The following is a 27,991-nucleotide window of genomic DNA, read 5'->3' on the forward strand; positions in this document are numbered from 1 at the left end:
TTTGAAGAAACCCACTGAAAGTGAATATATCTACTAAGAAATTTCAAATGGAATTTTAAAAAATCTCTAAAGATGTAGAAGTATATGTACCTGCCTGAAATGATGGAAATATTTACTTCTGTATATATTAGGCAAGAGGAACTATTAGTATTATAAACTAATAACCATGAGCCTTATCCTCCCCTGCTAGGCAGACTTGTATTAAGGAATCCATAAAAAGTAAATAAAAAGCACTCATTTCACTTGAAATCAGATTTCCTGGATTTTGGTGTTGATGGCACGTAGCGATCTGATCAGAAACTCCTTATTCAGCCTGTCTGGATTTATGTTTTTCCACAGGAGAACTTTCCAACCATGGGAGCACTTTAAGATGTAACAGCTGCTTGTGAGGGAGATGAATTCCTTACTACAGAGGGGTTCAAGTCCAAGTAGGTAGACCAGACCTCCAGGATGTTGTTGACAGCATATAGGGATCCATGCAAGTTCGGTTGCTCAAAGTCTAACCATTTGGTTGCTCAAAGTCAACACCATTTCTGCCCATTAAGGACAATAGCCAACATTCTACATCAGAGAATAGAGGAATTGGGAGCAGAAACCAATCCACTGTCACCAAGGGCCCTTGAGATGAAACTTACGTTGAGAGCAAAGGAAAACAACGTGTCAGGCCAATGAAATCAGTGTGTAATTTTAAATGTCTGTTATAAGTCTTGTAGAATGAGGGAACCCTGAAGGTGTACATGGGTGAGGGCAAGAGGTACCTGGAGAATCTCTGTACCTTATGCTCAATTTTGCTGTGAACCTAAAAACTGCCTAAAAACCAAAGCCTGTTGAGGAATCTGGGTGGCACAGTCGGTTAAGTGTGTGACTCTTGGTTTTGGTTCAGGTCATGATTTTAGGGTCATGGGATTAAGCCCCACGCCCTGCGTCAGGCTCCGTGCTCCGTGCGGTGTCTGCTTAGCACTCTTTCTCCCTCTTCCTCTGCCCCACCCCTCTGCCAATGCAGGCACTCTCTCTCTCAAATAAATAAATAAATCTAATAAAAAAAAAAAAGAAAGAAAATAAAGCCTGTTAAAAGTTAGGGGGAAATTTCCATTACAAAAAAAAAAGAAAGAAAGAAAACTACAAACCAGTATTTCTCATGTATGTAGATATAAAATTCCTTTATAAAAAATTAGTAAATTAGGGGCCCCTGGGTGGCTCAGTCGGTTAAGTGTCTGCCTTGGGCTTAGGTCATGATTTCAGGGTCCTGGATCAAGCCCGCGTGCGGCGGGGAGTCTGCTTCTTCCTCTCTCTGCTCATGTTCTCTCTCTCTGTCTCTGTCAAATAAATAAATAAATAAAATCATTAAAAAATTAGTGAATTAGTATAGCAACAAATAAAAAGGCCAATACATCACGACCAAGTGGGGTTTTTCCTAGGAATGCACGGTTGCTTTAACATTTGAAAAATCAGTCGCGCAGTTCAACATATTAACAGATTTTTTTTTTAATTTGACAAAAATTAGCACTCATTCATGATAAAACCTCTCAGCTGACCAGAAAAGAAGGGAGCTTACGCAAACTGATAGTGGGCTTCATTGGAAAACCTATGGTTGACATCCTCCAATATTGTCAAATGCTGTACCTCTGAGTTCAGGAACAAAGCCAGTATGCCCACTCCCACCGCTCCTATTTGACACTGTTTAGAATATCCTAGCCAGGCCTGTAAGTCTCAAAAAATAATCACGCAGCTTGGTAAAGAAGCAGCAGAACTAACATTGGTGGTTTTGTAGAAGCTCTAGAGGAATCCTCGAGAAAACTACTCAAACTAAGTGGGCTTATCAAGGTTGCAATATGCATATGGCTTTCTACTCTCGGATATGTTTCTGAGAGAAGTGAAATTTTTGTCCAGACAAAAGTTGATGTGCAAGTCTTCAGAGAAGCTTTTTAAATATTAGCTGAACAAGAGAAAAGAACTCATTGTGCATCAGCTATCACCATGGTTAAACAAAGGTGACAGTATGTGCAATGGAACTTTACTACACCGTGATAAGCAGGACCAAACTATTGCTACCTATCACAATTCTCACAAGCACGATGTTAAGTGAAAGAAGATAGACATAAAAGATCCCACACTGCAGTTTCATTATATGATATTGTAGGGGAGGCAAAATTATAACGATAGAAGTAGATCAGTGGTTGCCAGGGGTCGAGGGTCGGAGGAAGGATTGATGGCGAGTGGTCATGAAGGACCCTTCCAGGGTGATGGAATAATCTGGCACCACGATAGGTTCATTGGTTACACACTTGCATACATTTGTTAGAACTCTAAATTATATACTTCAAATTAGTTTATTTCTCATGAATTATACTTCTGTGGAGCTAACTAAAAATAATACTTAAAATCTACCTTCAGATGCATCTAAACAATTATATTGACAGAGTGTCACGAAGGGTATTTTTCAGGAATTGGTTCAGAGTTGTTGGCTGGTAAATGGATTAAAGCAAACCAAGGAGAGAGCTTAATATGATTTTAGAAAGCAACTGTTGAAAGATGGTCCTGGAATATAGCACTTAAGGACACCAGTAAATCCTAGCCAAAAGTTTAAATCTTCTGTTATTTAATGAACTTGGGCCAAACGGTGGTACTTGTTAGTAATTATAATGGTGGCAGTGTTTCATAGGTATTTACTTTATAGTTTTGAAAGCAAGTTAGATATGTTACTGTATTATGTGGAAGATCTTAAGGCCTGAGACATGTTTTGACCATGGAAGCAAGAAAATATGTTCACGGGTGTAAGGCAGGCATCATCCGACATTGGAATGCTATTTAGATTGCAAAAGATCTTCTCACATCTTTCCAGTCATTCTGCTTCTGCTGCTCCTACTTTCTGAGCATCTTTTTTTTTTTTGGACAGTCCACATTCTGACTCTCTGAGACAGGATTTGATTGACCGGGTCATTCTCCAAGATAGAGGATACCCACTGAGGAGAGTGTTTGTGCCAGATCTGTTCATTGCCCAGGGTAAGGAGCTGTTTTGGGGACAGTACCTGCTCTGCATAAGTGTGACAAATCATATGGCACAAGCACGATCATGACATTCTATCCATGCCGTTTTTATCAGAAGGAATTATAGCCTGATTGGCATTTAGTGCAGAATTTCATCTGATCCTCAAAGCAGATACTTTAAACTTTTCTTTTTTTAACAGATGAGTCTTTTTATCTCCTTGTCCAGTGAGTGGCTCTTTGTAGGCACTCAGTAAATATTTGCTGAATGAATTTATGAAGAAATTAATGAATGGACTGATGGAAGGACAAACGAATCTGTGAGGTCCACAGATGTTATATAGCTTGGCCAAGGTCACAGAGCCTGGCACACATTAAAGGGAAGGCAGTTAGAATACACTGAGCAGTTAATCATACAGGCGTTGCAGTCAGATCTGGATCGTAACTAAAAAACCTTCAACTTTCTCATGTTGACATAGAAAAAACAATTGTACTTCCCTTTGGATCTTAAAAAGCATTAAGTGAGAAAATGTTTGCAAAACCATCACCACATGCCAGGCACTTAGGAACTACTACATTAAAATCCGGGACCCCTGATTATAATTTTTATGATTCTTGTTACAACATCATGCTTGTGAAATAAGTGTTCTTATTACAAGTACAAAAATGAACAGTTTTCGTCTTAGCAGAAATAAAACCATAATTTCTTTATGTTCCTTCTGCAAGTTTTGCTCATTATGATGTATCTATTTATGTGTCCTTTTGTGTAAACTTTTTGTCACAATGGGATTGTAGATCTTCTCAAGTTTAGGAAAACCTATTTTATCCGGAAACTATTTATCACTTAATTTCAGCTATTTAAGCAGAGCCAAAATCCAGGAAGTAAGGAAAATAATTAACCAAAAAAAAAAAAAAAGTACTTTCACCTCTCTCCACATAAATGCCATAATGTGTATGATGTATGTGTAAGTGTATGAAGACCCACACATTTGACTCATAGGAGAATAAGTTGAGCTTTAGTCAAAGCTTGTTGACTCTTTTTAAACAAAATTCTATTAAGCTGAATTTGCGGATTTTTCCACACACAGCCAATTGAATCTAGCCAATTAAAAAGAGGCAAGAAAACTGACAACGATAAGAACTAATAATTTTTCACAGGCTATGTTCTTCATTAACCTCAATAATATAATGTTGATGACTTCATTGGATACATAAATATTATTTATACTAAACCTGTTTCTTTGATAAAGGGTTGTGTTTGTGTTAAGCAACATGTACCTTTATATCCATCCCAAACATAAATAACTCTGAGAATACTTCATTAAACAACATTCCACGTTCTACAAATTTAATTAAATGTATTGAAATATGGATAATGAGGAGCCCACAATGGAACTATCTAGCAGCACGATGAGCAGATCTCATTTTTCCATATTTAAACATAATATCAAAAATCTGTTCTTGAGTTCTCAGACACTGATTTATTGAGAACTACTTATAAGCATCATGCAGTCCAATCTCTCTTTAACAGATACTGGGATAGATTGATACCAGTCATAATTTGGAAATGTAAAAATATAAATATTTAAGAGGATAATCTGGGATTTACCACCAATAAGGACCAAAATAATAGAGAGATAACAGTTTTTGTGAGTGAGATACATCGTGACCTCTCTTGTATGTAGTTTTAAGTATTTTGTTCTAATTGGAGGAACTGAAACGTAACATTTTCAGTGAGGCACATTCGGTGAACTCACAGAGTATGTGGTGGGTTTTTGTTATAGTTTTAGCTTCCCAGCCTCCTGTATACTTTTCCTTTGGGGGAAAAAGTGAGTCTTGATGGACTCGGGGTGTGCCTTCTGTGGTGGTCATGTGGTGGTTCCTTTAGTATTTCCAGCTGTCTGCCTTATAAGATAGAACTTCCTAGCTGCCCTTAGGTAGGATGAGTCCGCTACTGGCCAGGAGATATGAGCAACAGTGATGGGGTCTTCTGAGCCAGACCATCTCATTGCTGGTGTGAGACCTACTAGAGCCTTTCTTAAACTTTTTAATTGTACTTTTGTCTCAGGACCCTTTATACTATTCAAAATTTTTTGAGGGTTGTAAGAAGATTTGGCTTATGGTGGTTATATGTATATGTTATCTGTATGTTATATCTGTATTTACGCTATTAGAACTTAAAACAGAAAATGTTTAATGTGTATTAAATCATTTAAAATAGCAAAATAAACCCATTACATTATTTATGTCATAGTGTGTGTGTGTGCATGTGTGTGTGTGTGTGTATTACTCTGGAATGAATATATATTATGTTATGTTATCTAGTTATCATATAATTATATATTGTATGATATTATATAAATATATATATATTATATGTATATATATTCTGGGAAACTCCATTGTACATTAATTAGTAAGAAAATAAGAGTGCTAAAGGAAAAATGAGGCCCAGCAGAAGAGGAAGCAGAGAGACGTGCAGGCATGAGAAGTAATTAGTGTGCTCTTGCTGGATCTCAGGTATAGGGACCCATGTGCAAGGTGCAGAGAGGGTGGCCCCCAGCTGACACAGCCAGGAAGTGTGAAGACCTCAGTCCTAGAACCACATGGAACTGAACTCTGCCAACAACCTGAATAAGCCTGGAACTACATTCTCCCCTGGAGCCTCCAGAATGGAATTCAGCTCTGCTGACACCTTGATTTTGATCCCGAGAGACTTGAAGTTCACTGGACTTTAGACTTGCAGGCTGTAATGTAATAAGTTTGTGTTGTTTTAAGCTGCCACCACCACCCCCATATCAAAGAATGTAATTCATCATAGTAGCAAACTAAAAAGGAAAACCATACGCTCATCTCTGTACTCATAGAAAAAGCATTTGACAAAATCCGACATCCTTTCCTGATAAAAATCTTCACAAAACCAAGAAACCAGGGGAACTTTCTCAGTCTGATAAATGGGTTTTTTAAAAAAATAAGCAGAACATTATCATGTTTACTGACAGAAGACTGAATACAAAGATTTCTTAGATATGATACCAAAAGCACAATCCTAAAAGACCAAATTGAAACATTAGACTTTATTAATATTTTAAAAGTTCTGGTGTCTGAATGACACTGTTAAGAGAATGAAAACACAAGCCACAGAGTAGGAGAAAATATTTGCAAATCTTACATCTAATAATGAACTGATATCCACAAGGTATAAAAAATTCAGACTCACAAATAAGAAAACAAATAACCCAAAGAAAGGTAATGACTTGTGAGCTAAAATTTAAACTACACTTAGGTCATTGACAGAAAAACCAGGCGGAAAAGAAAGAAGTGAATTCCCAGAAAGAGGAAGAGCATTAGAAATATTGTGGAGATATGAACATAATGAAAGTTAAAAGACATTTAATTAGTTTGCTATAGCTTGAACTTAAATTATCTGTTCTTGGTCCCCTTATCTTTGAGGTTTGTGTGTGTGTGTGTGTGTGTGTGTGTTTATGGTGAGTAGCTATTAGTATTTATCTTTCAAAAAATACAGTAATCAAATGAGATCATTTCTGTGAGTCTAATTTATAACTCTATATTGCCATAAAAAGGTATTGTTATCATTAGTATATCATTTTAATTACTATTATGGGGTATTATTATCATCAATGTATAATTGTAATTATTACTGTTAAAGATAAGTTGCTGTATCATCAAAATGAAACAAAATACAGACAGATAACCTCTTAATGTTATTATGAGGATAGTTTGGAACTTGCAGATCCCCAGGAATCCCTGGACTCCACATGATGTTCAGTATTCTAGGACTCTTTCTCTCGGACATGGCAACTAGCTCACCTGGCTGTCTTCATTTAGGTGAATACATCGTGCAAGGTCCTCAGCTAATGAATAATGGGGTGCATAGCGAGAGTGAGAAACAAAGATTTTTTTTTTACCGCTGAGATTTGGAGAACGTTTGTTTTTCTAGCATAATCTAGCTCGTCCTAACTGCTACACTTTACAAAACAGAAGTGGAAAGGTCCAAACACCCACTTTTTTGAAGCTTTAGTGGCCAGAGGTGAGCACAAGCCTCATTTGCAGCCTATTAGATATTTATACCCAACATTTTGAGTTTAGAACAGATGTTAGGGAGGAGGTACAGGTAAGAGTTTATCCTACGAGTGTGGTGGCTGTCGAATCACCCAGGGACCAGTGACAGCAAAACCAGTGGTACCCATAGCCTTGTTCATGTCTCAGTGATTAGCAGTGGATACCTCCTTGTGGGACATTTAGTGGATGTCTGTTTTTTTTTTTTTTTTAACTAAACTTGGATATCTTTGTTCTTTTTTTTTTAACATTTTTTTTTAAGATTTTATTTATTTATTTGACAGAGAGAGAGATAGCGAGAGCAGGAACACAAGCAGGGGGAGTGGGAGAAGGAGAAGCAGGCTTCCCACTGAGCAGGGAGCCCGATGTGGGAATTCGATCCCAGGACCCGGGGATCATGACCTGAGCCGATGGCAGACACTTAACGACTGAGCCACCCAGGCACCCCTTGAATATCTTTGTTCTTACCTGTTTATGAGTTTGGTTCTCCAGTCTTCTGGTAAATTTCTTCCCTAATTAAATTACCCAGAGTTCTATTCTTTGCATCTAAGAACATGAGCTAGCTTTGTACAATCAGATAAATGAGATTTTGCTCTGTAAGAAGTTAGAATTCAAAACTCCCCGGGGATCTCCAAACTCCTTTGATCATATTTCCTATCAGGAAAAAAATGTGAGCATATAACCCCAATATATCTCCCTGCCAGAAAGTTAGATCACTTTTATAGACCAGCAAATCTTGCTTGATCAGTATTCATTATTCTAAAATGTAACCTTACTATTGTAATGAAATACAAAGTCAGATGTCTGATAGGAATGCAGAATTTTCTGGGTAAGTAATGTCTGAGGGGGAAAGCTGCAGTGCATTGAATAATTGGCACTATTGATCTAACCTTCACCAAAAAGCATCTTTAAATATAAAATAATACTGCAACGGTTGTGACAAATACTAACACGGAATTTTCCAGCTAAACCTTTGCTGTGGACTATAGGAAAATTGACACAGAGATAGTATTAGGATGCAAGCTGTATTGGCTTTGATATCTTCTGACAGAGGGGTTCCAGGGCATGGACTGAGTTCCTAAAACCGTCTAGTAGTGATTTGAAAAGTCTTTTGAAAAATACATCACAAAGTTACTACGGCACTGCAGGCCAATTGAAAAATGAACTACTTTAGGTTTTTGTCCTATTTTTCAACTAGAAGTAGTGCTTCTTTAACATTTTAAACCTAAAATTTATTAAAAGGAGGTAAAATTAAAGCTTAACTTTGAAAATATCGGCATATTATTTTTCAAACTCATAACTGTTGAACATTTTGAAAAGATTTGTTTTTATAATATACTAAGTTAATTACACTATTCCTAAAATACTCTCAAAGGGTGCTTTTGTTTTTGTTATTTCATTGAAAAGTACTGAAGCTCATTACTTAATTATATGCTACAAAATTCTTAAAACAGTACCTGGTTGCTTTCAAGTTAATTTTCAAGTGAATTGAAACAAAAAGCCCACATTCCCAGAATTCATAATCTTACATAATTTTGTTTCCAGCATTGCACTTTTATAGTACCCATAAATAATCCATTTAAGGATGGAAAATACACTGTACCTCAGGGAGTATCCAGACAAGTTGCTTTTATCATAAATATCTGTTTGGTTCTAAAAACCAAAAAGCCTTTTTGTAAAAACTGTTCGAGTTATCGGAGCAATTTTTTTCTATATAAATTAAACCACAGAACTTGTTATAAAACCGTACATTGGTTCTCCAGGCTTCTCTTGTTGGAGATAATCTTGTAGGTTTTGAAGTACATCAGCCACAATGCATATAAATATAACCCATCTCAGGAGCATCATGGTGTCCCTGATGCATGAAATGACTCTTGAACAATAGGCAATGTGTGGGAGATGGATATGTAACAGACAGCGAAATACACATGAACAGAGGCCACCAAGAGAATGGCTAGTAATTTCACTGCACCAAGTGTTTATTTAACTGTGGAAGAGATCATATTTGGCATAGAAAGTACCTTCTTTACAGAAGCTGACTGCATTGTTCAGCAGATAAATTGCTTTCATGGCTAATACGTTAGACTGAAACTGGAATTTTAAGGATGCAATTAAGTTGTTGAAACCATATTGTTGAAAATCTGAATACCTTAAAGTACATGGTTAAAAATATGTTTTCGCATGATTTCTGACTTATCCAACTGTATAGTACTGATGATAGTACAATGATTGATGACTTGGTTATCTTACTGAATTGTAGGTTCTGAGAACTCCTAAACTGACTCATGTGGTCAAGAGAAGTTTCTGAATGTGATTATTTAAAAAGATAGACTCAGTAAAGATTTCTTTGCATCTCTATACTTCTTTCCTTATTTGTTTTGAAGATACTTAGTTTCACGAAAACATGTTCAAAGCAGGTATCCCAGACAGCACTAGTGTGCTGACCCCTAGAGGAAGAGACGGGGTACTGACTCAGAGGCACGAATGCAGGATTGTAAGGGGTGCCAACCATCATCTCTCAGTTCCACGGAGACTATAGTAAGCCTGTGTTCTTCAGGTGAAATAGATAGTATGCCCATTGTCAACATGACACATGTTTATACCTAATAATTAGGAGGCACATATAAATGCTTTCTTGCTCATACTATTTCAGTTTCTTCTGACTTCTTCCATTCTGAGAATCTACAGAGCAAAGAGAAACCTGATTAGATTTCTTTGCTTCTGGTCCCCTCAGTATCCTGATACATGGGAGTGAATATGGAGGCAGCAGGGGGCATTGACCGGATGAACGGGTATAGATGTCTCCTGGCAAAAGAAATGTTGCCATTATTACCTGCAGTTAGCATGTTTTCTCCCGTCCGTAGGTTATTTTTGCTCTTGAATCTTGAAAATCTTTAAAAACCCTGACTATTTGATTTTTTTATTATATTTTCACCCTCTTGGTTGAGTTAGAGAAGCCACTCTGCCTTGTTTGGGGCCCCCCTGGCTCCATGTCATATAGCTGGTGACAACGGGCATGTGTCTCTAGGAATGTAAACTAAATGAGTGAGCCATTGAGTTATGAGACTTCCAGATGCCACAGTGCAGGCTCGCCTGCTTTCATCATGCTCCTTCTCTGCTCATGCTTTTCTTTCCGCAAGAGCTTCCTACATAAGAGGATAAAGCCGTCATCATTTTTCGACTTTGAAAGCTTCTTCTCATTACTGACAATTCATGGCTTGTCAGGCTGAACCAGGATTAGCTGTTTTGCCTGGCAAGCCACGTGCATCAACATTTACTATATTGGTGATCACAAGGACAGGGAGCAGAGCTCTTTACTGGGACAGCCCTGCAGGGCTGAATCAATCACATCCTGTTGTGCGTGGATCTGTATGCAGACTGCCTTTGCACAGCATGACTTAATAAAAGATGGTTGGGTGGTATTATTTTATTATAATTATGATGACTTTCCTCAGCTGTATTAGCATCAGCCTCAAGTGCACAATAAAAGAATTCTTGGTGACAGGAGGAGGAAGTGTGAGAACTGCCATCATTTGACTACCTCAGAAGCTATACTAACAATCCTTAGATTAAATTCAGGCAAGTATAAAAGGGTTTTTGATGAACAAAACACATGAGAAAGAAATTTGAAAATATATTGCGGCTGAGGAAAATAAAGTTTCAAATTTTTTTACAGCATAAACCCGAGCATGTTGTGATTTTTAAAAAAAGATCTCTCAATCTTTCCTTAGACATGTGTATATAACTTTACTAAAGATTTCCTTTAAATTTTTGAAATTCTGTAAAATCCCTGCTTAGAGTGTTCATTGGATTACTGTTTCAGAATAACAAGGTTTTACCCCCATCGGTGTGTTGACAGCATTACACCTCTCCAAAAAACTACTAGTCTTGTCTCTTCAAATTAGCATTTTTTAAATAAATTGAAGACTGCTATACACATATCCTTTTACTCTTCAAACTATAGGAGCACTTGGAGAGAAAGGTCCAAACTTGCCTAAAGTACTGTAGCTTCTGACTTTTTCATGCTGCCCAAGATGAAATCCATTAGAATTCTCCATTAGAAGGAGTGTGTTCCCATCCTTCTTGCCTGTCAGCATACTGCATTTCAGTAACCAGCCAGAGGGCATTTTTATAAAAACAGCTTTCAGGATCTATTCTTGAAAAGGCATTTGTATACTCGTTACGCAATTCTATCATTTGTCAGGAAAGAGTTCTGTAAATAAAGCACTAAGGTCTCATACTGCAGTAGCTGATGGCAGTAATCTTGGACAGAGTAATTTCTTTTTCTTTGTATATCTTGATACTTTGTAGCCAGTCATGAAATAATCTCAAGGCTTTGTTGGTGGTGGTGGCGGCTGGGCTTTTTGGAGAGTAAACCGTGATGGCTCAGAGATTCTCAGAGCAAAGCGTTGTTTTTTCTTTGCATACCCACCTGTCCACCATCCTGAACATCTTTTACTCAAAGATAAGCAATATGGAAATATGTTTACCTTAAGTTTTTGACCATGTTCCCATTTTAATCACATAATTATCATTTCTTTATATACTATAAACATTAAACATTTATGAGTGGGTATTTCGCTAGATAACATAATTAGAAGGTTATTTGTGAGCTGATAAATAGACCTTTGTTGGTCCACTCCAGCATAAGGAGACACACACAGAGATTTGGAGGATGGGGAGAACTTGTGTCTGGGGACATGCTGTTTTGTCAGGTGCCTGTAGGGGGCAGTGTTTCTGAAGATAAAGATGATAAGGTCCTGAACCAAAATGTTTTAGATTTTATCCTGTAAGCATTAGAGACCTTGGAGGGACTTTTTTTTTTTTTTCAGGAGATAAGTGATGTGGTTCAATTTACCTGTTAGGTAGAGCATTCCAGCAACAGTATAGAGGTGAGCCATTATTTTAGTCTCTTCCTTGATCAGTTAAATAAGCATTGCATCATTAGTCAGATTGCAAATAAAAATATTTATATTACCTTTGTAATAGCTGCATGTTAGCTCTTAGCATAAATCATTAATTTTTAAAAATTTTAACTGGTTAACTGTTGTCATGCAGACCAGATTTTAACTGTCAAAAATATGAATCCCATATTAAGTCAAACCCTGACCATACATCTTCATTAAAACTCAATTATAGAAGTTTTTAGAAGAAAACTAACAACAACAACAGAAACCCCACACTCTTCCAAGCAATTTATTATATGATTCCGGAATTTTTGAAACAGCTTGGACAAGATTGTTTTGGTTTTTTAATGTCAAACAATATAATTAATTAGTATAAGTAAAATAATATTTTTGAAAGATGAATCATAAGGATAAACTAACTATAGTAAATATTTAGATGTACTCCCAAACTACATTTTATTGTCCTTGCATCCTTCTATATGCGTACCTTTGGAATAATTTGGCATAGAGCATATAATAACAAAAACAAAAGTAGGTCACAGCTTTGTTTTACCTTTAGATCCCTGACTTTGAATTCAGTAGGTATTTAATAAATGTTTTATGTCTGAATGTATATACTTAGCAAATACCATGTAGGCCCCCACTGTGTGCAAGATACTGTTCCTGGCACTTCTTTAGGTTAATTTATTTAATTAAAAGAATAAATGAATAAAGATGAACAAGACATGCTAATCAAATAGATCATTAATGCTCAAATATTTTTCCTCATTCTTGAGAGATTGATGATTCTGTTGCCTAATATGTCATACTTCCTATGGACCTCTCAGCTAGTTATAAAGGTGGCTGAAGTGTTTCATTTGGCTCTTTTCACATACATGCCATATCATGCTCATAACAATCCTGTGCCTGGGTGTCGTTATTACCAGAGAGGTTAATAGTTTGCAAAAGAGATAGAGACACAGAGAAGGAACCTTTTCTTCTGAAACCTTATCTTTTATCTTTCTTGTTTTAAATTTTATTTTATTTTAAGGACACAACAAGAGATCTACTCTCAATAAATTTCAAAGTAGCCAATATAGTATTGTTGATAATAGATACAGTGTTGCACAGTTGATCTCTAGAAGTTACTTATCTTGCTGATTGAAGCTTTATGCCTTGATTAGTACCTCCCCATTTTCCCCTTCTCCTAGCATCTGGCAACCATGATTCTATTCTTTGATCTTATGAATTTGACTATTTTAGATAACTCATGTAAGTGTAGTCATGCAGTATTTGTCTTTCTGTGACCGACTTACTCACTTAGTGTATGTAATGTCCTTGAGGTTTATCCATGTTGCAAATATCAGGATTTCCGTTTTTTATAAAGGGTGAATAATATTCCATTGTATGTGTATATGACATTCTCCTTATGCATTCTCATATCCATCTGTCGATTGACATTCAGGTTATTTCCATGTCTTGGCTATTGTGAGTAGTGCCGTGCAGTAAACAAGGGAGTGCTGATATCTCTTTGAGATCCTGATTTCAGTTTTATTGAACAAATGCCTACAGTGAGATTGCTGGATCATTAGGGCTAGTTTTAATTTCCGAGGAACTTCCCTACTGTATTCCAGCGCAGCTGCACCATTTTGCAACTCGCCAACAGTGTATAAGAGTTCCAATTTCTTCATATCCTCGTCATTAGTTACTGCCTTTGTTTTTTTAGTAATAGCCATCTTGATGAGGTGTAAGGTGGTATCTCATTGTGGCTTTGTTTTGCAATTACCTGATGATTAGTGATGATGATAATTTTTTTTCATATACCTCTTGGCCATTTGTATGTATCTTTTTTGGAGAAATGTCTATTCAAGTCCTCTTCTTTATTAGTCCATTAGTTATGATAATTGGGTTACTAGGGTTGTTTTTGCTATTGATTTATAGGAGCTCCTTATATACTTTGGAGATTAACCCCTTACCACATATGTGGTTTGCAAATGTTTTCTCCCATTCTGTGGGTTGTCTTTTTCACTCTATTGGTTGTTTCCTTTGCTGTGCATAAGCTTTTTAGTTTGATGTCATGCCACTTGTCTATATCTGTTTTTGTTGTCTGTGCTTTTGATGTCACATCCAGGAAATCATTGCAAGACCAAAGTCATGAAACTATTCCCCTATGTTTTCTTCTACGAATTTTCTGATTTCAGGTCTTATATTGAATTTTTCAAATCAATTTTGAGTTGATTTTGTGGATGGTATAAGATAAGGGACAAAATTTCATTCTTTTGCATGTTGATATGCAGTTTTTCCAACACTATTTGTTTAGTAGACTGTCCTTTCCTGATTGTGTATTCTTGGTACCCCTCTTAAAGAACAGTTGACCCTTTATTTATGGGTTTATTTCTGAGCTCTCCATTTTGTTCCATTGATCTATATCTCTGTCCTTATGCTGGTACCATATTCTTTTGATTCCTATAGCTTTGTAATATATTTTGAAATCAGGAAGTGTGATGCTTCCAGCTTTGTTCTTCTTTCTTAATATTACTTGGCTATTTGTGGTCTTCTGTGGTTCCATATGAATTGTAGAATTATTATTTTTTATTTCTGAAAAAAATGTCATTGAGATTTTGACAGACATTTGTGTTGAATTTGTAGATTGCTTTGGGTAGTAGGAACATCTTAATATTAAATCTTCCAATCCATGAACAGAAGATGTTTACCCTTTTGTTTGTGTCTTCATTATTTTTTTTTATTATGTTATGTTAATCACCATATATTACATCATTAGTTTTTGATGTAGTGTTCCATGATTCATTGTTTGTGTGTAACACCCAGTGTTCCATGCAGTACGTGCCCTCTTTAATACCCATCACCAGGCTAACCCATCCCCCCACCCCCCTCCCCTCTAGAACCCTCAGTTTGTTTCTCAGAGCCCATAGTCTCTCATGGTTTGTCTCCCCCACCGATTCCCCCCCTTCTTTTCTCCCTTCCCACTATCTTCTTCTTTTTTTTTTTTTTTAACATATAATGTATTATTTGTTTCAGGGGTACCGGTCTGTGATTCATCAGATTCACAATTCACAGCGCTCACCATAGCACATACCCTCCCCAATGTCTATCACCCAGCCACCCCATCCCTCCCACCCCCACCACTCCAGCAACCCTCAGTTTGTTTCTTGAGATTAAGAATTCCTCATATCAGTGAGATCATATGATACATGTTTGTGTCTTCATTAATCCTTTTACCTTTATTACATCCCAGGGGAGAGACAGGGACAAAGAAAGACCAGTTCATGGCCCTCTATGGGTGCTCCTTAACAGACTGCTTCCAGGAGAGATTTTCCTTTTTCCCCCACTCTGTATTCTACACAGTATATTATTAGTCACTTAGTTATACCTACTCTTTATTAAAATTAAAATTAAAAGGCCTGGGATTAAACCCTGGCTTGATTTGTGTATTATGTGATTAATTATTTTATTTCTTCAACTCACATTTTCTGAACCTTTATTTTATGCTAGTGGGTGATCCCAGGAATAAAGGATCTATTGGGTAAGACACCACTGTGTACTAAGAATTACTTAAGTGCTGTATACAGAGACTTAACGTGACAACTTTGGCCAGATCACTCAAATAATCTAAAGCTCATTGTCTTCATTTCTCATTGATAAAATGAAGACAATAACATTTGTCTTCCTATGTTGAAATAGAGTTGTGGTGCTAATTAAATAGGATGATAGATATTTAAAAATCACTCCCTAAATCCAAAAGTGTTGTGTTGAATAAATGATTTAGTAGTTCATTGCTTCTCAGGGGTTTTTGTTTACTAAATAATTTTTTCTCTTATAAGAAGCTGAAAACTGCTTCTCTATGGTTTCGTGTAATGAATCCTGCTTTGCTTTTCTGGGGCCAACTGACACCTCTACCTTTTTCCTAATTTTATAAGGCAGTTATCATGACTTATCTTAATATTTTCATGAAGACGAATATTTCAAGTGTCTATATCTCTTTTTATATGACATAGTTTTAAATCTCTTACCATTAGCATTCTTTATATTCCTGGTTTTTGTTTTTAATTAATAAACTATTTTTAGAGTGGTTTTAGGTGTACAGAACACCTGAAGCGAACGTATGGAGGTACCTATATACCCACTTCCCTCATGTACAGAGTTCCACATTTATTTATTTTTATCACATGTGGTTGTCACAATTGGAAACATTATTCTAGATACAGTCAAGAACTCACTTTACATGGAGACTAAAGAGAGGGAGGAGTCAGTGATGACATCCAAGCTTCTGGCTTGTCGAATCCTACAGGTGGTGCAATCATTTATTCATATAGATCTCCTGGAAGAAGAGCAGAACTAAAAAGGGTAGAGGATGCTTTCAGTTTCTGATAGATGATGTTTGAGACATCTGTGAGGTACTCCTAGAGACATGTCCATGAGGCACTGACAGGGGTTCGAGGAGCTTAGGCGAAAAAGCTCTTGAGTAAGAGGGGACAGCCAGAGTTATTAGCATGAAAGTAACTGAGGCCCCGGAGGAGTGTGATTTAGCATGGAAACAAAGGGGAGCTAGCAGAGGACCTAGGAAAGGCTGGAAGACAATGGAGGAGGAGAAGGTTGCAAGAAAAATCGGGTTTTTGTTGGTTTTGTTTTGTTTCTTGCCGGGAAGTCAAAGGAGAGAAAGAATCTTTGCATTGGGTTTGTCGGTTCCAGCCAAGCATTCACAGTACAGTCTCAAGTAGGTTCAAGAGTTATGGGATGTAGCATAATCTCCTCCAGTCCCATCCATGTTGATGTAAAAGTTGGGTATTATGCTAAGTGAAATAAGTCAAGCAGAGAAAGTCAATTATCATATGGTTTCACTTATTTGTGGAACATAAGGAATAACATGGAGGACATTAGGAGAAGGAAGGGAAAAATGGGGGGGGAATTGGAGGGAGAGATGAACCATGAGAGACTATGGACTCTGAGAAACAAACAGGGTTTTAGAGGGGAGGGGGGTGGGGGGATGGGTTAGCCTGGTGATGGGTATTAAGAAGGGCACGTACTGCATGGAGCACTGGGTGTTATACGAAAACAATGGATCGTGGATCACCACATCAAAAACCAATGATGTATTGTATGGTGAGTAACATAACATAATAAAATTTAAAAAAAAAAAAGAGTTATGGGATGTAAAGAAGTAGGGACAGGTGGTACAAATGAGTCCAGAATTTGGGGATTGAAAGGAGGACAGAGAATTAAGTCTTTGACAATGACACTGATTGTCAAGGAGGTAGAAGTAACAGGATGGCCAGAATTTGGGGGGAATGCTTTGTGTAATTTGAGTTGGCCATCTTATTTATAGCTAGACTTTCTCATGGGACCTGATGCCATAACTGCCAGAGTGTTCTCTGGTTTCCTCACCCAAGTGTGCGCTGTTTTTTAAAATCCCCATTTCCAATAGAACATACTATTCATTTGTATATTGATTCTAGGTTTTAGTTCTGTTTATACATAGATTCCATTCCGCTAGTCTGAGGATTCCTGTGTCAGGCATCAATTATAATTTCCAGAAATCCTGGAACAAGGTATATTTCATTGTATAACACCTGGGATATATTTCAATTCTACTTATGTTTAGCTCAATCAATAATATTCATCCTTTGGATAATACAAAATCCTAATGGTATTATAGACTAGTTTAATTATATTTTTAATTAATTGACAATTTTACCATGATAAATATATAAGGTTATCACTGAATCAAAACATATAACATTAAATAAAGGATTAACTTTAGGATAATACAAATACACTTTGTGGCATATGAACAATGTTATAAAAACGGTAAGTAGCTTAATGTTAAGCTAATGAAAAATATTCAGCATGGTAGAAAAAATTATAAGAAGTGAAAATGTATCAAATGTTTCACTAATGGGAATTGTTAAAATTTATTCTTTTCCTACTATGGCTGGATTATAAAAGGACAGAAGTAAGTAACATAAGTTTTCAATATTAAACTGTTTGGTTTAAGAAAATATTCTGTTCAAGTTGTGAAGAATATTTATTGGGTTAATATTATAATGAGGGTACACACACTACAGTCTTAAGTCCGGAACCAGACTATCTGGGTCTCAATCCTGGCCTTAGCACTTACAAGCTGGGCAAATCACTAAGCATTCTGACCATCACTTTCTGCATCTATAAAATGGGGCTAATAATGGTACCCATCTCATAGGAAGTTATGAATTTTGATTAGATTAATATATGTAAAGTGATCAAAACATATTTGAACATATTAAGTGTTCTGTGTTTGCTAGCATCATAATTCAATTGCATCTATGCCCAGCTCTTTCAGTGTGCTTGTCATTATATGAATATCAATGGGAATAGCATTTTGTCCTTACATGATGCCGTTCTCATGATGGGTAGCTCAAACTCAGGCTTAGAGGACTGAACTGTTTTGACAAATAAAGTTAAATTGATGATAGAGTTCTAAAACTCAATTATATTCTATTTAGAACCTACATGAAGTATGTCTCACATAGTATGTTAGCAGTTAACATGCATTAGTTGAGTCTCATCTCTCCCCTACTTTTCCTTTTAGGGACTCAATCAACCAGTGTTCTTTGAATACCTAATATGTACCAGGCATTATACTATGATCTTAATGCTTAAGACAGGTGCAGTTGTTGTCTTGAGGCAGCTTGTATTCTGAAAGGCAAGAGTTTTATTAAACCAGTGCTACAAAGAAAAAGTTACAGTGGTATTGGATTATAAATGAGGGCATCTCTCCTAGTGCTAAGTCACAAAATCCACCCAAATGGAAGTGCTATACTGTGTTAAGCTGAGATCAAAGAACAAAAGTTTTAGCTAAATTAGACTTACATGTTTAATGGGGGGGTGATTCAATTTAACATTCTGTGTTTTTGAATTGTATGAATGTGATTTAATGAGCATTCCTATAAATCCTATAAACTGTATTTTAATGATTACTCTGACTACTCTGGAAAAATTTATTGATTGGGAGATGTGGATGTGGAGAAAGCAGATAGAAGGCAATTTCGAAACCCAGGTGAGAGATTATAGCATATTGGCCCAGAAGGATGGCTGGAGGAATGAAGAAAAACCTACACAGATTTCAGAATCTTTAGGAAAGAATTTGTAAGACTCGGTGATTGATGGGTTGAAAAAGAAATAAGTATACCATGGTTATTAGGTTTCTGGTTTGAGCTTATGAAATATGAAATATACCTGATATGGAAATCTGATCAGGTGCAGCTTTGGAAATGGGAACGTTTATCAGTTTAGTACTAAAGTTTATTTTCTCTTCAGATGAGGTCTGGACTACTTACGGAGTAAGCAAAATGTTGAGATGGGTGTATGGTTCTAGAGTAAAGAAGAAAGCTCTGAACTGTCGATCTAAATCTATGTCATAAACATAACAATGCAAATTGAAGACATGGAAGTGGAGGCTGTGAGGGAGAAAAGGATATGGAAGAGTCCTAGGAATACCTGGTGCCTGAAAAAAAGCCAGCATTAATGATTTATTAAAGAAGGAGAAACTAGTACAGGAAGCTAAAGGGAAATGCATGGGAATGGTGTGCCTTAGGTTCTATCAGGAAAGAGTGAGCCTACTGGGTGAAATACTGCTGATAGATCAAGGAAAAGGAGGGCTAAGGTATTTTCCACTAGATTTATTGAAATGGGTATTGAGGCCAAGTGATGAGAACACATGAGGAAAAGTAATGAGAACAGAAGAAATGTTGGAATAGTGGAATGGGATATTTGACTTTGAAGGAAATGAGCAAACATGAATTTCTGGAAGAGGAAGGGGAATTGAGAAGTGTGCTTTTGTTTAAAGATGGGAAGTAAGATTTGCTCATGTATGGAGAGGATCCAATAGAGAGCCCCAAGACAGAGGAGAAAATTGCACAGTATACATCTCCAGTATTCTGGGAAAGTAAGAGGAATGCAGAGCACAGAAGGGAAAGAAAAAAGGAGCCATGCAGAAACTGATAAATCCTGCCCAGAGGTGGTGACCATAAATTTTATATAGATGCTAACTGATTCTGAGATTCTTTCAGGGACACTCAGCTGCCAGGATGTATGTACAGAGAATGTGGGGAGCTGGATTCATTTAGGGTGAGGATTTTAGGGCATGAGCAACAAAAACTCAAAGGGGCAGGTGATTTTAGGTTATTGGTGAGGACATGGTAGCAAGGATGAACCACTGAATCCAAGCTGGACAGGTTTCATCTTTGTCCTTCTTATCTTTGTCCATCTTCATCTTCTGAATAAAGATGGAATTAAAGTCAGAAAGACCTGTGGAAAGGAAGAAAGTAGAAGACATGGTTGGTAAAGGGTGAATGATTTTCCCATCTCATCATGCCTCTATCACCTCTAGGACACTTTGTTGAAGGAACACTGTCTCTCCATTCAGTTCTTGGGAAGAATTGTAGTTAATCATATTGGGCAGAGCTAGACATTTGTTGAAGCAAATTTTGCTAGCAAGCCAGAATATTGTACCTCAAAAGAAAGAGCCAGTTTGGGCTGATTCTTTTGCTATTACCTACCTTCTGTTCTGCTTCATTTGCTTGCCCTCCTTTTGGTTGAATACTCCCATGCCTGCTTTTCTAGGATTGAGGCAGAGCTGGAGAGGACTTCTCCTTGGCTGGGAAAGCCTTCTTTCTGTGTGCGGACTCTGACCTGCTCCATTCAGCAGACTCACATCCTCATTCCTGAAGCTGGGTGGGTGGGTTCACTTATACTCAGCTCTGTGATGTCTCTGCAAACATACCTGGGAGAGCAGTTCCAAGGTCCAGATTTAGAGTGGAAGGTAAAAGATCCCTTTCAGCCTTACGTCTAAACTTTGTTCTCCTATCTGATGTAATTGGATAGGTTATGAATGGTGTCTATGTCTGCATTCGATCCCTCAATATGGGACTTTGACTAAATTACTTCATTTTAAAAAGTGAGATATTAATGCCTATCTCACAGGTTGGTAGTGAAAATTGAACAAGTTAATAACATAAAGCCTTTACCCACTGCCTAGAGCATCATATTTAACAAATATTTTTTTAAATTAATGATTATTTTATCAATAGGTTCATAATGGTGGTTTAGAGGGTATTTAGATTTTTTTTAATTTTTAAATTCTTATTTAAAAATGTTTGTTTTACTCTTTTCTTATGTGATTGGTGATCTTTGAATTTGTACCTCTCCTTTTACTCTGGAGGGAAAGGGGCATAAGCTGGAACATGGGGTCACTCTGAACTGCTAACAGCAGTGGAACAATGAACATCCTGGAAGTAACTGAGCAGATAAAAGGAAGAGACAGAAAGATGGCGCTGAAGGATGGGCGCAGTGAATAGTGTGCTTCCAGTCACACAGCTGGAAGACGTGAAACCCAGAATTTGAATCAAAGACTCAAAAGGCTCTCAAGTCTTTATCCACCCCCCCCAATGCTGTTATCAAGTTGTTTTCATTGCACCTAAGAGCATTGAGTTATAGTTAACTGCTTCAGTCAGAAGTGAAAACCAGATTAAATTATCTGTGTAAAACTTGAATCTTTCTAACCAGCTGTGTTTGTTTAGTTGGAATAAGAGAAAATATAGGAAAAGAATTATAACTATTTCTTATTTAAAAAACAAAATTAGTGCTTACACGTTTCATATTTACTTATTGGTTTTCATTGTTGTTATTGCCATAGCACATTTTTAGTTAGCTATAATGTTTTTAAAATGAATATATATTACTTATCTAATTGAAAAATATATAAGAATTTAGCATTATTGTTATACCAAAAATAAGCCATTTATCTGTGTACGGTGAATAAAGTGGGAGGCTAGTTTTAGCATGCACATTGCCTAACTGATAGAGCTTTTATCTCCTTCATCACACACTTCTATCCTTCCTTCCCTACATAATTCACCTTGAGCCTCCAGGATAATTTAGTACACACTGGCGTATTCATTGCTGGGTTATATACCTCAGGAATGCAGTTAGTAGTCAAGAACTGAGAGACCAGAGGTTTACTCCAGCCTCATCAGTCATCAATAAAGACCACTTCTCACCTTAGATCCTCAATTTTTTTAGGTAAAATGAAGGCAATAACATAACCCTTCACAGAGTCACGATAAAAAGAATCAAATGCCTACATGAAAAGATGCTAGTATGTTTTTTTTTTAATTTTTAAGTAAAGATTCTAAATGTGGAAAATTATAAGAGATCATACTTATTAAATCAAGACATAGTGAAAGATTTGATTTAGAAGCTACTTTTTTAGTTTTTAAAACAACAAAATAGTGAGATACTAAAAAATTAATGCAAGTTAGAAGTACTTAGTAAGCTCTAAATCATAAATGCAAGATGATATTGCTAATGCAAAAATATTCATTTGTATAGAGTTCTCAAATTTCTTGGGGTGCCTGGGTGGCTCAGTTGGTTAAGCATCCCTTCGGCTCAGGTCACGATCTCCGGGTCCTGGGATTCAGCCCTGCATTGGGCTGCCTGCTCAGCAGGGAGCCTGCTTCCTCCCCGCACCCTGCACCCCACCCCGCAGTGCTCTCACTCTCTCTCTCTCTCTCTCTCTCAAATAAATAAATAAATAAAATCTTTAAAAAAAGAGAGAAGAATTCTCAAATTTCTTAAGAGTTCTATCTCAGTTAATTTCATTTTAATGCCTTCAGTCATTGTTCACACTAGATTCCATTTGGACCTAAAATATGTCGTTTCATAGACATATGCATTTTAAAAGTAGTTGAGGTTGTTAAAAATGAAGGCTAGCTATATTTTATCTTTTGAGGTTGAACAATACACAATTGGAAAACTAGAAAGAAAACATAGTGATTTAAAATACTGCTATTTCATACCATTTTTGCTTAAGTTGGTTCAGGAAATGCAAGTAAGTGCCATTTAATGAAAAATACACATAGATGGTAAGTATATTAATCCAGGTATAAAATGATGCAATAATGCTCCTATTTTGAGTTACCATGAATCTTTGCTTAATCGCATATATGAAAATGCCATTGGCAAAACACACACCAATTTCCAGGAGTTTCCGCTGGAGACCGTGTGACAAGAGGCCATTGAACTTTACTTTTTTGAACCTTTGTTGTTGGGACATTGGTTTCTGGATTGCTATTCTGTTCACATGATGAACTAATTGACCTAGCGGGACTCCCTATAGACTAGCGGCTTCTGCTTAGTGCATCAGGAGTACAATTTGTTGTTTCATTTCCTCTTCTTGTCCCATTGGGGAAATTGAATTGTGAAAAGACTACCTACTGGGAGCATTCAGTGCTCATGGCTGAATAAGTAACTTTATTTATTTATTTATCTGTTTATTTGGTACTATCTTAATTAGCATAGAAGGAAGGACTTTATTAGGTAAGAATGTGCTGTGTTTTGATACAGATGAGTAAGTGCCGTTAGCCAAGCATGTGACTCATAATAATCTTTTCAAAATCAGAGCCCTTTGCCGATACAAAGATACACAATTTTAATTTGCTATTCTAGAGCTGCTTGAGGTTTTAGTGATTGTTAGTCACCCAGTGCAGAAGTTAAGGATAAGTCAATGGTGGATTGACTGGTTTAAAACAAAAATCTTTTTAAAAACATAGTTGTGGAGTTTGGGAGATTTATTATTTGGACCATACAGACTTTAAGTTTTAATTTTTTTCCAATAAAGATGAATTGCTTGTCCATAGCAGTGTCCAGATGTGGCCTCGAACAACTTGTCTTTAAGTTTTAAAGACTTCACATTTTTCATTAAAGTGTGTGCTTTTAGGCAGCAACAAAGATCATTAAGACCTAAACATGGTAATGAACAAAGTGGGATTATATCTTTATTTTACATCTTCTTTAGAATTTAGTGCTAGTTTTGACTGTATCTTAACAAACTCTTAAGTGTAGTCGGGAAATTTTCTGGGATTTAAATATACTCTAAATTAAAATGTCAAATGTTTTCTAGAACACTAGTGCTGTAAGCTGCTTATCCTGGGTAGAGGCAGAATAGTGTAGTGATTATAAACTCGGCTCTGGAACAAGACAATCTTGACTCAAATCTCTGCTGTGTCCCTCACTAGCTTTGTACCTTAGGTGAACACCTTTAATTCTCTGAATCTCATAGGTTATAAGTTAATAAGGATAATGAGAGTTAATACAAGAAAAGTACTTGGAAGAGTGCCTAGCACACAAGAACTGCTCAGTGGGTTTTAGCAGTTATTATGTATATTTATAGGTAATTTAGCACAAAACTGGGTGCAAATTATGTGCTCAATAAAGAACTCATTAATGAATGAATTAATGAATGGGCAAGAGGAAGTGTCTAGAAAACCTAGAATCATTAAAAATCCACATCTGTCCTACACATTGAAACAAAACAGCACATTTCTGTATAGTTATAAAATTATAGACAAATGTAGGAAAGGTTCTAAAGACCTTAAAATCTATATTTAGATACTAGATTATTATCCCTAAATCATTACTATAAATTTTAAAGAATTTAAAAGTTAATTTGTATGTTCTATGAACCTGGATGACTAGAAATAGAATTCAAAGAATACACCATTATTAAAATACTATGAAAATCTTGCAAGAACATATCAAAAACATACTTTACAGTCCCTATAAAAAGAGCTTGTTTGTACATACTTCCCTAATGTCTGAAGTGAGGAGGGTGGGGAAAGACACTTTATGGACTGAGTTCCTTATCAAATTCTGTGCCACGTACAATGAGTATTAAAACAACAACAGCAACAACCACCACAAAACAAAACAAAATAAAAACAGCAACAACAAAATGCTAAGCCATGATCCTTTCTCCCAAGAAAGGTATAATCAATAGGCAGTTAAGCACATAATATTCTTTGTGCTTGTCTGGCCTGCCTTCACTACTTTATTTTATCTATTTTTTTTAAAGATTTATTTATTTATTTGAGATAGCACAAGCAGGAGGGGCAGAGGGAGAGGGAGAGAGAATCTCAAGCAGACTCAATGCTGAGCACAGAGCCCAACGAGGGGCTTGATCTCATGACCCTGAGATCACGACCTGAGCCGCAACCAAGAGTCAGATGCTTAACCAACTGTGCTACCCAGGCCCCCCACTACTTTATTAATTCATGGTTATCAGTGAAAAAATTGAGATTACTGTTATCACACAGTTAGAAGGTGGTATTGATGTGTGAAGTAGTTCATGTTGGTCACAATGAAACTTCCACAAGATGATACTTGAAAACCAACTAATTTGGCTAGTTATTTTGCCAGCTAATTTTAAAATATCAATCTCTATTTGGGTTTTTCTTAAAAAAGAAGATGTTATTGTTTAATCTCCCCAATGCATAAATAGTAAAATGATTCAGAAAGCATCTTTTCCATATATGACAGAAATTATCTTGGCAGGTGGGGGGACGGGGTAACTGGGTGATGGACATTAAGGAGGGCATGTGATATGATGAGCCTGGGTATTATATGCAACTGATGAATTACTGAACTCTGCATCTGAAACTAATGATACACTTTATGGTAATTAATTGAATTTAAATAAAATAAGATAAAAAGAAGATGCTTCTAGCTCAATGAATAAAGATGTTAGTTGAAAAAAAGAAATTATTATCTTGGCAAATATGGCAGCAAAAATAATATTCACAAATATTTCATTTGTTGATCTTGTGTTCTTACCGTTATTTGGGTCATGTGACTAGATCTGGACAATAGCAGGTGATGGGTGTTCCTTCTGGGAACTCGGTGTGTGTGACACTGTAGTCTCTGTCCCTCTGCTATAAGGAAATAATATTCTTTATAATAAATAGTCCCAGGTCAATTGGAGTTACAATGAAAATATCTGTACTTACTTCTTATTTGAGATATACACAAAAATCAATTTCAGGTAGCTTCAAGATTGAAATGTGAAGCCAAGCAATATTTCTTTTTCTTCTTTTTTTAAAGATTTATTTTCTTATTTTTTAAAGATTTATTTACTTATTTTAAAGATTTATTTTACTTATTATGGGGGTGGCGCAGATGGAGAGGGAGAGAGAGTCTTAAGGAGACTCCATGCTGAGCATGGAGCCTGATGCAGGGCTTGATCTCACAACCCTGAGATCATGACCTGAGCTGAAACCTAGAGTTGGATGCTTAACTGACTGAGCCACCCTGGTGCCCCAAGCAATAATATTTCTTGAAAATGTCATAGAATATTTTCAAAATGTTTGGTTTGGCACATGTTTAAAAAAGGAGACATATAAAGAATAAATCTTTAGATTAGAATATTGACAAATTGGACTCTATTAAAACTAAAAACTTGGGGTGCCTGGGTGGCTCAGTCATTAAGCGTCTGCCTTAGGCTCAGGTCATAATCCCAGGGTCCTGGGATCGAGCCCCGCATTGGGCTCCCTGCTCAGCAGGAAGCCTGCTTCTCCTTCTCCCACTCCCCCTGCTTGTGTTCCCTCTCTCTCTGTCAAATAAATAAATAAAATCTTTAAAAAAAAATAAAAATAAAAATAAAAACTTACCTTTATCAGAGATACCATTGCATGAAGGGTAGTGAGAGAAGTATATTTGTTACACATAATAACTGAAAGATTTATGTACCTTTATGTATATTTTTTAAAACTCCTAAAATAGGAAAAAACCCCAGATAACCCAATAAAACAAAAGAGAGGGGGACAAAGGTCCTAGCAGACACTTCAAAATAAAAATAGGCAAATAGCCAATAAACACATTTAAAAGTACTTAACATCATTATTTATCAGGAAATGATTAAATTAAATTAAATCCATAGAGAGATACCATCACTTATCCATTAATATGGCTATTAAAAACAACAAAAACAAAGAACAACAAAAAATGATTAAACCAAATATTGGCAAGGACCATAGAACTACTGAAACTCTCAAAAATTTCCATTGGGGGCATACATTGGTCTAACCAATTTGGAAAACTGCTTTGTAATACGCACTGAATAACTGTTTTGTAATATCCAATAAAACTAAATGTACTCATTCCCTGTGGTCCAGCAGTTCTACTTCTAGGTGTAGGTGCAACAGAAATAGGTAGATTTGTAGTTCAGAAGATGTGAACCAGAATGTTCATGACAGCAGTATTTTTAAAACCTTCAGTGGAAACAACCTGTCAATCAACAGTGGAACACAAAAAATACATTGGAGAATGTTTATACAATGGATGACTCTTCAGCAATTAAAATAAACAGGCTCTGGCTACATACAACAACATGGACTCTTACCAACATAATGATGAACAAAAAATGTCAAGCACAAAGCAAAAGGTACAGACTACCTGGTGTGATTTATTTTCTATAAATTTTATTTATGGAAAGTCCAAAAATAGACAAAGTCAGTCTACCATAATAAAAAATCAAAATTATGTTTTCCTTTAGGGAGATAAATGAGTCATGGGGGAGGAAGTAACTGGTAGTATTTTGTTTCTTACTGTTGTTACGGGTGTGTTCGTTTTGTAAAAAGCCAGGGAACTGTATTCTTGTAACTTAGGCACTTGGACGTAAATATGTTATATTGCTATAAAACTCAACACTGAATCACTAAGCAACTTATTTATAAAGGCTACTTTGATAATTACACTAGAAACAGCTCCTCTCTCCTCAAATCAGCCAAGTCTTACTACTTTTAAAGTCAGAATTTTGTGTGGCCTAAATTTGGTTCCCATGTGCACTGCTCATGTTCCCAAGATGCTGCTGTCTCTAAATACACAGGATTACTTTCCCAAGATTTCAAAGGGATGCAACGTATTACACGAACACTAGTAGCTTGTTTGGGGATGAGAAAGGCTTTTAAAAGCACAGACCGTCAAACTGTCTTCCAAATACTAGAATTTAATTCCCCAAACCCTGCTCTTCCACTTTAATTTCTGTTTTAGGTTGGGGTTTTGTCTTTAGGGAAAACAAATAAAGGGATCAGTGTGGGAGAAAACGGACAGACATACATGCTTAGATATGGTAACACAGAATCACCAGTTAGTATAATCTGGGTCAAAATACTTATTTTTCCAAGTTGTGAAGCACAAAACTGGACTAAAAA

At 36.4% G+C, this 27,991-nt stretch overlaps 1 protein-coding gene across 3 annotated transcripts in view; it reads left to right on the forward strand.

Moving 5' to 3' along the window:
- The window catches only part of SLIT2 (slit guidance ligand 2), a 362,288-nt gene that overhangs the window by 124,520 nt on the left and 209,777 nt on the right, over window positions 1-27,991 (forward strand). The gene's annotated exons all lie outside the window — the stretch shown is intronic.

Source organism: Halichoerus grypus, chromosome 3, assembly GCF_964656455.1.
Source record: "Halichoerus grypus chromosome 3, mHalGry1.hap1.1, whole genome shotgun sequence".
Taxonomy (NCBI): domain Eukaryota; kingdom Metazoa; phylum Chordata; class Mammalia; order Carnivora; family Phocidae; genus Halichoerus; species Halichoerus grypus.